General features: G+C 39.8%; 1 protein-coding gene across 7 annotated transcripts in view; it reads right to left on the bottom strand.

Annotated features, from left to right (window-relative positions):
- The window catches only part of CNOT4 (CCR4-NOT transcription complex subunit 4), a 128095-nt gene that overhangs the window by 78879 nt on the left and 33611 nt on the right, over window positions 1–15605 (bottom strand). The window lies entirely within an intron of this gene.

The following is a 15605-nucleotide window of genomic DNA, read 5'->3' as shown; positions in this document are numbered from 1 at the left end:
CACAGCTGATCAACCCATTTTCTGTAGGCCACCAGCCTACTACTTTTTTTCTAGTGGCATCACTCCGGAGCTTTTCATCAATGCCAAATTCACACGAACATTGGTATGCTGACAGAAGCTATTATTGCATTTGCTTAACTAATTACATTTTGCATAACTAATACTACAGCTAAGTTTTGAAAATAGCTTCTGTTATAATACCCATTTTCAGTGCTCAACTTCTTCCAAAAGGATAGTTTTTAAAAAAAGATTCTCAACAATTGGAGGTCTTTGCTCAAATGTAAAATTTGTAAGCCTAGAGAAAAATCCATTCGTGTGTGCATGCTGATGGAGGAGTTGGATTAAGCTTTTCCTGCTAAAATCTGTGATTAGGGAACTGTTACATTTGAAATTTGGCAGGCAGACTTTTTAACATATTGTTTGTGAGGATGGGGAGCAGGGCTCAACAGCCCTGGGGCTCACTTCTGGTTTATATCTTAAATTCCCAAAGCTCATGCTTCAGCCAGCCACTGACAGGGGCCAGGAAGATATTCCCCCAATGTGTTCTGGGAGGTTTTTTCTCTTCCTTCTGAAGTAACAGGGACAGCCACAGCTAGAGATTGTACACTGGTGGGGTGGGCTCTGCTCTGCTCAGTACCACCTCATTCTCTCTCAGGTGCTTGGCTGGCTAGTTCTTGCTCACATACTCAGGGTCTAAATGATCACATTATGTGGGTCGTGAAGGAATTTCCCCCCAGATCAGATTAGCAGTGATTTTAGGGGATAGGGGCAGGGCTTGCCTTCCTCTGCAGCACATGGGTGCAGGTCACATTTATCTCATGTAATCATTTTTCTGTCATTGCAGGGAACTTGAGCACCATCTAAGAAGTGTGGTTGGCCACCGTAAGAGAACTGGAAGGACCTACTGCCTGTATGAAGAGTATAGAGGAAGCTTAAAATACATGACTGGGAGCCAAGTCCACAGGCCGCTCCCAGATCACATGTCTGAGGAGCAGGTCTGTCAGGTCTTCCCCTCCCTAGATGGGGAAGAAGACAAGGGGGGGTTTTGAAACCAATCCCTGGTTAGTCTGGTGAAAAGGAGGGTCCTCAACTGTGTTCCCTGTAAGCTGCACAGTTGGGCAGCTGATCAGCAGAGTGTGCACATCCGGTAGCATGTGTTCAGGTGCCCCTCCTGCTGCTGCTTTGCGGCCACATTGCTCTGTCCTGCAGCTGCTCCCAGGACCCTCCTGCTGCCTGTGCAGAGCAGGGGGGAGTGTGGAAGCTGATGTCAGGGTGTTCCCCCTCCTCCCCCGGCACCCCATCTCCACAGAGCAGGGGAGCTCCACAGAGCTGCCTCAGGACTCTGAGCTGCTGCGATCTGAGGTCTGAACCATGAGCAAGTGCTTTTCTTAAAGAGACAGCACATGGTTTCTGAGACTTCCCCAGCAATCAGTCTCTTACACACACACACACACACACACACACACACACACACACACACACCCTTGCCTATGTACCCCATCTCCACAGAGCAAGGGAGGGGAGACAGGGCTCAGGACAGAGCAGGAGAGCTTCCAGTGAGTGCCTTAAAGAGACAGTGCTCGGTGTGTCTCAGAAACTTCCCCATCAGCCAGCGCGCGCGCACACACACACTCTGGATCACACGCAGTCTCTTTCACACTCCCGTCCCAACACATACTTGTATCACTGTTATTACTTGGTACTTCCTGCAATGCACATATATTCACCATAATTTTATTCTTCCAAAGTGTATTATTTTAGTGTTTTGACTGGTCTATGCATTTCATTTTTTTTCTCTTACACTTAAATTTAATTCTTTGAGTAGTGAGTTATAAAACGCCTAACCTGTCCTGGCTGGAGTAATTATCCCTATGGTAACTTTTTAAAAGTATACATCTCTAGATTTTGTGTTTCTACTGGTGGCATAAAGCCACAGATACCTCGGTGCACATAAAATTTATTCCGAACATGGATGGAAAAAATGAACTAGAACATTGGCTCTCAAGTACATGAAGTCAGGTGCAGTCCTAGTTAAAAAAAAAAAAAAGCAACAGTGTGTATTTAAGTGCCCACTATCTTTAATGCTCATGTAACGATGTGGTTAAAAGGAGCAGATACATCAAAGGTACTATGTTTCTAGTTGGCATGCACCAGTAATATTTCTGCTGTTCCCAGTTTCCCCCGCTTTCCTTCCTATTTGATTCCCTAGGAAGGTAAAAAGGGGAAACGTACTAACGACATTTAGGATTTTTTATATATTATATATATATATATATATAGTTAAGAATCAAATGTAAGAGTTAGGATTGCTACAAGACAATTCTTTTATTAGTGGCAGTATTACAATAGCACCCAAAGGCCCCAGTCAGATTCAGGGCCCTTCTGTAGTATGTTCTGTACAAAACAATTAAAAATAAAATAAAATAAAATAAATAAATAGAAGTCCCCATGCCTTGGAATTTGCCCTTATTTTATGCATCTGTATTATGTTGTTTCTCTTGTTAAAACGGACACCTTAACACATTGCTGTTTACGGTTTTACTAGCAAATGTGTGCAACGTCAAGTTAACACTTCAGTTAATACCTTAAGTTTTACATTTCTTGACATTAAATTTGCAAAAATTAAATACAGTTATTACATATGTATTTAATCGGATCAGTTTTCCTGGAAGTAGACTACCTAAACTGAATAAGTGGTAGAATTAGTTTCTATCTAGGAAGTGCAGGGAGATGTGTGTGGAATTTCTTCAGATTAGACTGGATTAAATTTAGTCAGAGATGTCCCAAAACAGGCCAGTAAGCAAACAATATATTCCGCTGAACGGTCTACTCATTCCACTGCATGTTCAGCAAATCTAAGACTATTGAAATATGTCTGAATCAAGCAATGCCAACAATTTCGAAAGGATGCCAACATATTTAATAATTCTATTGACAACTGAAGTTGCTATTTGGACCTTCTGCTAAAAAAGTCACCAGTTCATGAAAAACATGTGACTTATTAGCCAGCGCCTCAGACATGCAGACAGGCTCTCTAGCAAAACTGCAAAGTGATTAACATTTATGAGCTGTTTAAGTTAGCACTAAGAGTTTAGCAGCTACTGGTAATAAAGCCAATAAATTGCTGCGTAGTCTGCCATAGGCCTGGTTTATATTCCAGCCAAGGATAAAGAGCAGCTGTGTGCTGTGGTTTTGAAACTAAGAAAAGCAACATTTTTATTTATTCTGAAAAAGGTTATTTAAAGAGATTCCACCCAAGTCTCTCCCCATTGCAGGGATGTTAATACACCAGGATGTTGTGCCATTGCCACATCAGAACAATGCTCATTTTCCACAATGGAATAGTAAATATAAGGCAGAACAAAGCAGCATTAGTGGACTATTCATATAGAGCCACTAAAATACATAGGGATATTTAGTCAGCAATAAGGTCATACCAGTTGGAGGGCAGTTCAGAATATTTGTATGATTGTTGCCATCATCTTGGCTTTCCCACTATATCATATCCACTTTTAATATCTTGCATTTAATCAAAAGTACCTGGTTTTCAGGATCACGTTCCAAAAGAAAGTAAAAAAAACCTAATACATCTTCTCAGAAGAGAAAGCCTCAAAAGGTACAAAAAGTAAAAGCTGTCAGACAACACAAGACAGCCAAATTGGGCTCTAATAGTTCCACTTCCTGTTTCTGGGAGAGCCTTGGTGCCAACCTTCTTTTAAAACATTACACAAGGATGCAGCACAGCTGGACACTATCTAGCACTGTCCTCCAGATTGCTGAATGTCTGCATAAGAAAAGCAAATAGATGAAATATGAAACTAATTAATAGGCTGCTTGCCAGGGACACCTTCAACCTGAAAGTTACATTTACCTGAAAACTGTGTGCCTACCATAGCTAAACACCCAAGATCCAGATAAGAAGTGAAAAAGTTTCTCCATTTTTCAGTTTGTTTACTTGATTCCCTCGACAGCTTTGTCTAGCCAGCTTCACTGTTCCATTGTAAAGTTAGACTTGGAAGGATTTGATTTTTATTGGTAAAACAATGGTAAAAGTGGATTTCCCCATACACACAAACTGACAAAAATTTTCATTTATAATAATCAAAATTTACAGATAGACAAAAAGAAAAATACTACTTGAGATCTTAAGAGTTTAAGGGCATAAAGATATTTACTTTACACATTTTGACACCAGACGTTGACAATTTGTGTTTTAATGATAAAGCTTTAATTTTTTGAATCTCAACAGGTCATAAAATAAAATGCCTGACTGCTCCTATTTCCTGCAATTATGAAAATTTAAATAGCCAAAATAAAAAATGCTTAAAAACAAACCAATCTTATACATCAAAATAAAAAAAAAAAAGTTCTGCCAAGTCGATAGAGTCCATTTCTCTCTTGGAAATTTTTGGATGTTTTCTACCTTTTCAAATATATTGATTTCAATTTCAACTCAGAATACAAAGTGTACTGTACACTGTTCATTTATATTTATTTTTATTACAAGTATTTGCACTGTAAAAAACACAAGAAATAATTTTTCAATTCACCTCATACAAATACTGTAGTGCAATCTCTATCATGAAAGTTGAACTTACAAATGTAGAATTATGTACAAAAAACTGCATTCAAAAATAAAACAATGTAAAATTGTAGAGCCTTACAAGTCCACTCAGTCTCTTACTTGTTCAGCCAATCGCTCAAACAAGTTTCTTTTCATTTGCAGGAGAGACAATGCTGCCCACTTCTTGTTTACAATGTCACTTGAAAATGAGAACAGATGTTCTCATGGCACTGTTGTAGCCAGCATCGCAAAATATTTACGTGCCAGATGCGCTAAAGAGTCATATGTCCCTTCATGCTTCAACCACCATTCCAGGGGACATGCGTCCATGCTGACGATGGGTTCTGCTCGATAACAATCCAAAGCAGTGTGGACAGACGCACGTTCATTTTCATTATCTGAGTCAGACACCATCAGCAGAAGGTTGATTTTCTTTTTTTGGTGGTTCGGGTTCTGTATTTTCTGCATTGGAGTGTTGCTCTTTTAAGACTTCTGAAAGCAAGCTCCACACCTTGTCCCCCCTCAGATTCTGGAAGGCACTTCAGATTCTTAAACCTTGGGTTGAGTGCAGTAGCTATCATTAGAAATCTCACATTGGTACCACCTTTGCGTTTTGTGAAATCTGCAGTGAAAGTGTTCTTAAACTGAACAACATGTGCTGGATCATCATTCAAGACTGTTATAACATGAAATATATAGCAGAATGCAGGCAAAACAGCAGGGGACATACAATTCTCCCCCAAGGAGTTCAGTCACAAATTTAATTAACGCATTTTTTTTTTAAACGAGCATCAGCAGCATGGAAGCATGTCCTCTGGAATGGTGGCCAAAGCATGAAGGGGCATATGAATGTTTAGCATATCTGACACATAAATACCTTGCAATGCCAGCTACAAAAGGGCCAGGCAAATGCCTGTTCTCACTTTCTGGTGACGTTGTAAATAAGAAGACGGCAGCATTATCTCTTCTAAATGTAAACAAACTGGTTTGTCTTAGCAATTGGCTGAACAAGAAGTAGGACTGAGTGGTCTTGTAGGCTTTGAAATTTTACATTTTTTTGTTTGAGTGCAGTGATGTAACAAAAAAATCTACATTTGTAAATTGCACTTTCACGACTTTCACTACTGTATTTGAATGAGGTGAACTGAAAATTCTATTTCTTTAATCTATCCTTTTTAGTGCAAATATTTGTAATAAAATATACACTTTGATTTCAGTTACAACACAGACTACAGTATATATAAAAATGTAGAAAAACATCCAAAATATTTAATACATTTAAATTGGTATTCTATTGTTTAACAGTGCGATTAAAAGTGCAATTAATCGAGATTAATTTAAGTTAATCACTTGAGTTAACTGTGATTAAGTGACAGCCCTTAAAAAACCCTTATAATAGCAAAGCAAAAAAACCTTAAGAAAATTGGGAGAAAAAAATTCAGGGCATGCAACTAAAAGGGTGTTCTATTGAAATTTGGATTTTATTTACTTGTTTATGTTAAGATAGCTAGTTTCAAAACAATCAAGTTGACAGTGTCTCAAACCTTTTGTAACCAAACTCAAGACAAAGGCTAGTCTAGCATTCTGGGCCAAAAACTGCCCTCTACTTGGCTGGAAGGCTTTGGCCAATTTTGGATTTAGTTAGGATACAGACTCTGCCACTCCTTTCCTCCTATTTTACTTGGGACTGGGGGAAGAGGGGTAGCAGTGGTGTGCTATCTTCTGTATTTAAGGTTTTCAAGGGGCAACCACCTCACCAACTCCCCACAGCTCTTTACAGAGCTGACAGCTTGTAACCCAATCTAGTTGTTTTCTAAAGGGCACTGGCAAGAGGTAGGCTTGTTTCTGCACACCCCAATACCTTACATTTTCCAGAAGGGAGCAGCTCTCTTGTTCTGCGGCTGCATGAGTGAACTGATTCTAAACATTCTCCTGCAGAAAAGGGGCTAAATCCCCAGAATACTGGGGACTTTTGGGGGGAGGGGATAGAGAAGAGATAGTGTGCTTGTCATGTTCTAAGGCTTCAGTGGGAGCAGCAAAAGAACAGCCAAACTTGGTCAGACCAAAGGTCCATCTAGCCCAGTATCCTGTCTTCCAACAGTGGCCAATGCCAGGTGCCCCAGAGGGAATGAACAGAACGGGTAATCATCAAGTGATCCAATCCCTGTCACTCATTCCCAGTTTCTGGCAAACAGAGGCTAGCAATACGATCCCTGCTCATCCTGGCTAATAGCCATTGATGGACCTATCCTCCATTAATTTATCTAGTTTTTTTTTTTAAACTTAGGAACCAGACTAACCAATAACTCCATCAAAATGAGGCTGAGGACAAATGAATAAAATACTAGCCTTCCAGAACACCTCTGGCAACCAGGGGCCTCTAGAAGGGGAAGTCCAGGTGAGTTTCGGTTTATGTATCACTGAATTCTCTAACATACCAGTAATTTGAAGTGAAGCAGGTCACAAAGTCTATGGACTGAACCTGCAGAAAAGATCTGCTGAAATGCAGGCAAACAAACTAGTAGATTTTTACAAAGCCCTACTATATTTTGAAACTCCACTTCTGTAGAGACTCAAATATGAGCAGTGGACTTATTTCTTATTCTGCCTATGTAACACTACAGTTACCCTCAGCATAGACTAAAAGGTCCATTCCACTGGAAATCCCCATTTTCAATCCATTGTAACTATCAATTCTCTTTTAAGCTTATGGACATAAATGCTCATTTATGTGCATAAGTAACTAGGGGAGAAGATGTTCTAGATTTGAGTCTCACAAATAGGGAAGAACTGGTAGAGAATTTGAAGGTGGACGGCAGTTTGGGTGAAAGTGATCATGAAACGATGAGTTCATGATTCTAAGGAATAGTAGGAGCGAAAACAGCACAATAAAGATAATATACTTCAAGAAGGCAGACTTTAGTAAATTCACTGAACTGGTACGTAAGATCCCATAGGAAGCAAGTCTATGGGAAAAAACCTCAGAAGGAGAGTTGGCAATTTTTTTAAAGAGCAAATTATCCCAATGTGCAGGAAAGAGGATGTATGGTAAGAGGCCAACCTGGCTTAATCAACAGATCTTCAACCATCTGCAACTCAGAAGAGTCATAAAAAAAAGTGGAAACTAGATCAAAATACAAAAGGATGAACAAAAAAACACCACAAGCATGTAGGGACAAAGTTAGAAAGGCCAAGTCACAGAACAAGATTAAATTAGCTAGGGACATAAAGAGTAACAAGAAAACATTTTACAAATACATGAGAAGCAAGAAGAAAACCATGGACAGGGTAGGCCCACTACTCAATAAGGAGGGAAAGACAATACCAGAAAATGCAGCAATAGCTCAAGTGTCAGATGTCTTTTTTGTTTCAGGTTTCACCAAAAAAAGTTACCAGAGATTGGATAACTAACATAGCGAACATCAGTGTAAATGAGGTAGGATCTGAGGCTAAAACAGGAAAAGAACAAGTTAAGAATTAACTTAGATAAGTTAGAGGTCTTCAATTTGGCAGGGCCTGATAAACTACATCCTTGAATACTCAATGAACTGCCTGAAGAGTCTCTGAGCCATTAGGGATTAGCTTTGAGATCTCATGAAGGATGGGAGAAATCCCAGAGAACTGGAAAAAGCCAAAATGTAGTACCTATCTATAAAAAGGGAATAAAGATAACTGAGGGAATTATAAATAGTGAGCTTAACCTAAGTACCCTAAAAGATGATAGAGCAAACAATTTATAGCCATCTAGAAGAAAATAAGGTGATACATAACAGTCAACATGGATTTGTCAACAACAAATCATGTCAAACCAATCTAATACCACCTTTCTTTAATAGGGTAACAAGCCTTGTGGATACGAGGAAGCAGTAGGTATCAGGTATATCAACTTCAGTAAGGCCTTTGATAGTTTCACGACCTTTTCATAGCAAACTAGGGAAATACAGCCTAGACCAGAAGTAGGCAACCTATGGCATGTGTGCCAAAGGCAGCACACTAGCTGATTTTCAGTGGCACTCACACTGCCCGGGTCCTGGCCAGCAGTCCGGGGGGCTCTGCATTTTAATTTAATTTTAAATGAAGCTTCTTAAACATTTTAAAAACCTTATTTACTTTACATACAACAATAGTTTAGTTATATATTATAGACTTATAGAAAGAGACCTTCTAAAAATATTAAAATGTATTACTGGCACGCAAAACCTTAAATTAGAGTGAATAAATGAAGACTCGGCACACCACTTCTGAAAGGTTGCAGACCCCTGGTCTAGACAAACTTACGATAAGATGGGTACACAACTGATTGGAAAACCATACTCAGTAGTATTGAGTGGGGTGCCACAAGGATCTTTCCTGAGACTGGTTCTATTTAATATCTTCCTAAATGATTTGGATAATGACAGAGTGTACACTTATAAAACTTGTGGGTGAGATCAAGCACTTTGGAGGACAGGATCAGAAACCCTAATTATCTTGACAAACTGGAGATATGGTTAGAAATAGGATGAAATTTAATAAAGAAAACTACAAAGTACTACACTTAGGAAGGAATAATCAATTGCTCAAATGGGGAAATGACTGCCTAGGAAAGAGTACTGCAGAAAAGGATCTGGGGGTTATAGTGGATCACAAATTAAATGAGTCAACAATGTAATACTGTTGCAAAAATATGTAAACATCACTCTGGGATGTATTAGCAGGAATGCTGTCAGCAAGACATGAGAAATAATTCTTCCACTCAGCACTGATAAGGCCTCAATTAGAGTAGTGTGTCCAGTTCTGGGCCCTACTCTTCAGGAAATATGGACAAATGGGAGAAAGTCCAGAGAAGAGCAACAAAATTGACTACAGGTGTGGAAAACATGACCTATAAGAAAGATTGAAAAAATTGGATTTGCTTTGTCTGAAGAAGAGAAGACTGAGGGGGTACATGATAAACAATCTTTAAGTAAATAAAAGTACCTTTATACAAGGCACTGGTGAGACCTCATCTGGAATAGTGTGTGCAGTTCTGGCCTCCCATGTTTAAGAAGGCTGAATTCAAACTGGATCAGGTACAGAGAAGGGCTAATAGGATGATCTGAGGAATGGAAAACCTGTCTTATGAAAGGAGACGCAAAGAGCTTGGCTTGTTTAGCCTAACCAAAAGAAGGCTATGGGGAGATACGATTGCTCTTTATAAATATATCAGAGGGATAAATATCAGGGAGGGAGAGGAATTATTTAATCTTAGTACCAATGTGGACACAAGAACAAATGGATATAAACTGGACATTAGGAAGTTTAGACTTGAAATTAGACGAAGGTTTCTAACCATTAGAGGAGTGAAGTTCTCGAACAGACTTCCAAGGGGAGTTATGGGGGCAAAAGACATATCTGGCTTCAAGACTAAGCTTGACAGGAGGGGGTGGTATGATGGGATAGCCTAATTTTGGCAATTAATTGATCTTTGATTATTAGCAGGTAAATATGCCCAACAGTCTGTGATGGGATGTTAGATGGGGTGGGATCTGAGTTACTACAGAGAATTCTTTCCTGAGTGCTGGCTGGTGAGTCTTACCCACATGCTCAGGGTTTAGCTGATCGCCATATTTGGGGTCGGGAAGGAATTTTCCTCCAGGGCAGATTGGCAGAGGCCCTGGAGGTTTTTCGCCTTCCTCCGCAGCGTGGGGCCTGGGTCACTTGCTGGAGGATTCTCTGCACCTTGAGGTCTTTAAACCACGATTTGAGGACTTCAATAACTCACACATAGATTAGGGGTTTGTTACAGGAGTGGGTGGGTGAGATTCTCTGGTCTGCATTGTGCAGGTCAGACTAGATGATCATAATGGTCCCTTCTGACCTTAAAGTCTCTGAGTTATAAAGAGGAGGGTGATAAATTATTCTCCTTACCACTGAGATCAGCATAAGTAAAAAGGGGCTTAATTTGCAGCAAAGGAGATTTAGGTTAGACATTAGGAAACTCTTCCTAACAGTAAGGGCAGTTAAGCATTGAAACAAGTTACCTAGGGAGACTGTGAAATCTCTATCATTAGATGTTTTTAAGAACAGATTAGACAAACACCTATCAGGGATGGCCCAGATAATAATTAGTCCTGTCTCAGTGCAGTGGGCTGGGCTAGTTGACCTATCCAGGTCCCTTCCAGGCCTACATTTCAGTGATTTTATTATTTCACTTTTGGACAGGGCCAGATTTTAATAATAATTAATGGAGATATCCCATCTCCTAGAACTGGAAGGGACCTTGAAAGGTCATCGAGTCCAGCCCCCTGCCTTCAGGGCCAAGTACTGATTTTGCCCCAGATCCCCAAGTGGCCCCCTCAAGGATTGAACTCACAACCCTGGGTTTAGCAGGCCAATGCTCAAACCACTGAGCTATCCCTCCCCCCTGAGCTATCCCTCCCCCCAGTTTGGTGTTAGCAGGGAAGGAAGAATGTCACGAGGGAAGGAGGAATCCCAGACTTGTTCATCAGTTGAGGCCCCAGTATTTAATTTTGTATGTGTTCAAGAACAAATTGTACATACTACAAATATTTCAAAATGAGAGCGAATGTTTAACTTCAAATAGTATGCTAATTTCCTTATTTTGGATCCTTAAAGAGAAGGGCTTTTTATATAGATCTCTCTTGAGGATTTCTGATCTCAGGCTCCTCAGGAGTTCAAGGAGGAAATGGCTGGGAACACTGTGGTAACAGTCTAAGGAGCTGAAACTGCACCCAGCCAACTCTGGTTTGCCACACAGCATTCACAAATGAATACTGAACAAGCTTTCTCTCTACCAGCAGAAATATGCTAATACCAGAAACAGAAGAAGTTTCCTCACACATCTACTAACGAAGGCTGATAAAAATAAAGGCTCCAAACAGAATCTGGCTACTGCTCTTTGGTGAGGATCCCAACATGTCTGTTTCCTTTCCTGATTTTAGCAAAGTGGCAACGATGTCCTCACTGAGTCACTCTCTTTAGGCCTGTTTGAGATTACCTCACTGGTATTGACCCTTGCCTCCCAAATGACACTATTGGAACTTGCCCTTCCCCAACTTAACCTATCACTACGGAAATCATTAGGGGATGAAGCTTCACTTTTGCTTTTCCTGACTACAAACAGGAGCTCCACACTCTGTCCTAGTTGATGAGAAGTGAAGGGAACTTCCCATTCTCCCCCGCGCTGACCATTCCTGCTCACTGGTCTTCCCGTTACCTTTAACTTTTTGAAACAAAGCAAAGCAAATTACTCACTGGAAGGGTGAAGAGAGGATTAAGAGATCACCTCTCCCAATTACCCCACCCCCATATCAAATCAAGGCATTTTGCTTCTCTGGCTCATAGCATTCAAGCAGCAGTGATTTACACAACAATCTGGTCAGTGACACTGCTAATCAGAAGGTTGTGGGTAGCTGCAGTAAAAGTGATCATGACTTTTCAAATTTTACTTTATTGTTGCTGACGGATAGCAAAATTCCCTACTCGTGAGCAGGAAGGAGCCTTTCAAGCATCCAGCTTTATTTTCATTTGTCCTGTGGATGACAAGGTTTATTTCCTATTTCTTTTCTGCTATCAATCCAGTTAACATTTAAAGTAAGCCATATTGGTAGTTGAAAAGTTCACATAATTCCCACCCTAAAATTAGGCAATTTGCTTCTCCCCCAGTCTTCATTCTGGAAGAACAGATTGCTGTATTGTGGTCTACATTAACAACTTGACCACAATACAACCATTGCACAAGTGTCAGAGTCAAAGGGGTGGACACTGTAAGGTTAGCAAGATACTGAGATGCCTACTTGATTCTCAGTGTATCCCCCAGTACCAGGCAATATCCACTAGCAACTCAACACGCAAAATGAAAGCCACAAGCTAGTCGGCACAATGCCCCTGAAGAGAATTCTCTATATAAAGTTGAATTAATAGAATGGCCTCAAGGCATCTTGCTAGCCAAAATAGAGGTGTCAGGTGGCCAACTGCTGAATCAGAGGTGACATGATCACTGTTTACAGACCTAGTATTCAGCAGAACTATTTTAAGATAGCTATGTGATAAAGGAAAAGTTATGTACACAGAATTAATCATCTCCCTTGTATTAATCAAAGCAAAAGTTGGCCACCACATTAAGCTTACATAAAAATAAATTTGAGACTAACCCATTATGCACAGCTAGATGACAGCACATACCATACATAATGCACATAATTTGAAATAAACATCTGTTAAGAAATTATGTATTCTAAAGGAATTGATTCACTGTGTGCCATGGACAGTATCACCTCCATTAATAATCTTTACAGGCTAGGAACAAATGAATCTGACCACTTGTCCACAAGCAGACAAAACTTCAGGTCTCGTCCAACACGGAAATGTGCTTGCCCCAGTATTTGGCATGTATTATTCTCTCAATTTAAGTGAAATGGTGTTATGAGAGTGCCTAAAGGAATTTTACTGGATTCTGCTTGGTTTGAACTACACTGCCAGAGTTTCTAATTTTTACTTTCTTGTGTTTGTGTCAATTTACTTGCTTTTTACATATAATTTCATCTTTTTAATTAAAGTTAAAATGCCTCAGCGTCAACAAGAGAGGGACAGAAATTAGATTATATAATTTAAATTTCAAGTTTTTAAATTCAATATCTAAATATCATTATAATGTTCACCTGTTTGAAATCTAGATCTGATCACACAGTAACACTAGTTTAATCTTCCCCTAGGGCTGCTTGCTGTTAAATGGTCACTGGGACAATTCCACTACGACGTTTTGTTTCTGGTCCCTTTTCCAAGCCAGTAAATAATTGTTTGAAAGGTTTGGACCATTGTACTTGTGCCACTCATACTTATCTTTCTTAAGCCCTAGCATGTATTTTGCTACACTTGTGTGTGAAGGCTCATCTGTATTGATTTCCCTAGGGAAGACCCACATTCTATCACTGCAGTGCTCAAGGACAGTGGTTTTCAACCGGTTTTCATTTGAGGACTCCTAAAAAAATTGTAATGGCGGTACGGAGCCATTTGGAAATCTTAGACATAGTCCGCGGACCAAAGGTTGAAAACCACTTCTATAGGACAATTACACCATTATTTCCACCAAGAACAATTTATTCTGAAAGGCAGATGGCATAGTGGTTAACAGCTTATTTAAATGTGCATGTGCAGTAATTTGTTGTGGATAATACAGTATTTAATTGTAAAGGCAGTCACTGACATAGGGCACTCAACATCTGTTTAAAGTAGTCCAGCAGACTGTCAGTTTCTGCATTACCATAATTGGCCAATATTTTTTAGTCACTAAGCCACAATGGCAACACAAATTCTGTGGAAATACTGGTCACTGTGGCCTGGTGAATCTGGCATCCATATGTTCAGCAGCAGCTTCAAACATCGGGGGGGTGCGGGAGGTGGGCTTCCGTATCTTTGCCTTTAGACTCAAAAACGTGTACTTGTTCAAGGGTGCCATACCTAGTAAGGATTTAGACATAATGGCCAAGATAGGCTTTCATTGCTCCAAGTTCCAACATAGCCCTTTTTTAGATTGTGCAATGCCTCTAACAAGAGATCCTTTCCTTGAAGAGGGAAACAAACTTCAGTCCTAAGGGGGCAGTTAAGATCATGAAATGATGTGCTCACAAGTTTGTCTGCCTTAAGACCATCCCTGAGGCAGCATCAGCCCCTACGCTCAATTTCTACCGTGTGTGTGTGTGTGTGTGTGTATATGTGTATATATGTGTGTGTGTGTGTGTGTGTGTGTGTGTGTGTGTGTGTGTGTGTGTGTGTGTGTATATATATATATATATATATATGTTTTAAATGGCTAACATTCAAGTAACTTTTTGCTATTACCACCAGCAGTGGTCTGGCCAGACTAGCAACCCAACATATGTAGTGGATAGCTACAATATAGTTTACCATTGCCTCAAATACATCAGTAAGCTGGACCAACTGAATTCAGGACAATCATTTTGAATTAGGTTCTTTTCCCTTAATCCTTACAACCCTTAAAGTTGTTCTTATTCTACGCAATATCAAGTGTCCCAGCTTCCATGTATATTATGGAAGTACAAGGTTTCTCTTCTACACAAACCTCATGTACAGTGACTCTTGATCAGCTGCAGCCCAGTCAGTGGAATCTTCTGAGAGCACAATAAAATGTAGCTATTGGTATACATTTGTGACATTTACCTAAGAGATTCTGAAATTGCTTCCATAAAGTCTCACTTTGTGAAGGGTAATATCATTTGATCAAAGATTAAGGTAATTTTTGACCTGTAAATTGAAGTATTTAAAAAATCTCTCAAATGGAAGTCATGTTTAGTGACTAAATAGTGTTAAGCAAGGTGGAAAATATACAGATTTCATGATCTATTTAGGGAGCAATTAAGCAATAGGAACTTTGACAGTGATATTTGCTATTTCTATGCATTTCACATGAACAGTGCTCTAATATGCATGTAAAAAAAAAAAAAACAGTTCTAAATGTCTTACACTTGACTACCATGAGGCAGTTGATGAACTGAGACCACTGCCCACCATACTAGCCAAAATTGTGTCACTTAGTTTATATACTGGAATTGGAAAAGGCTCAGAAAAGGGCAACAAAAATAATTTGGAGTATGGAATGGCTTCCATATGAGGAGAGATTAATAGAACTGGGACGTTTCAGCTTGTAAAAGAGACAACTAAGGGGGAATCTGATAGAGGTCTATAAAATCATGACTTGTGTGGCGAAAGTAAATAAGGAAGTGTTATTTACTCCTTCTCATAACACAAGCCCTAAGGGTCACTAAATGAAATAGGCAGCACATATAAAACAAACAAAAGGAAGTATTTTTAAACACAATGCACAGTCAACCTGTGGAACTCCTTGCCAGAGGATGTTGTGAAGGCCAAAACTGTAACAGGTTTCAAAAAATAACTAGGTAAGTTTATAGAGGATAAGTCCATCAATGCCTATTAGCCAGGATGGGCAGGGCTGGTGTCCCTAGCCTCTGTTTGCCAGAGGCTGGGAATGGGCAACAGGGGATGGATCACTTGATTGTTGCCTGTTCTGTTCATTCCCTCT

Source organism: Trachemys scripta, chromosome 1 (assembly GCF_013100865.1).
Source record: "Trachemys scripta elegans isolate TJP31775 chromosome 1, CAS_Tse_1.0, whole genome shotgun sequence".
Classification (NCBI taxonomy): Eukaryota; Metazoa; Chordata; order Testudines; family Emydidae; genus Trachemys; species Trachemys scripta.
Note: the sequence above shows the minus strand (reverse complement) of the source record. Positions and strands in the feature narration are given on the sequence as shown.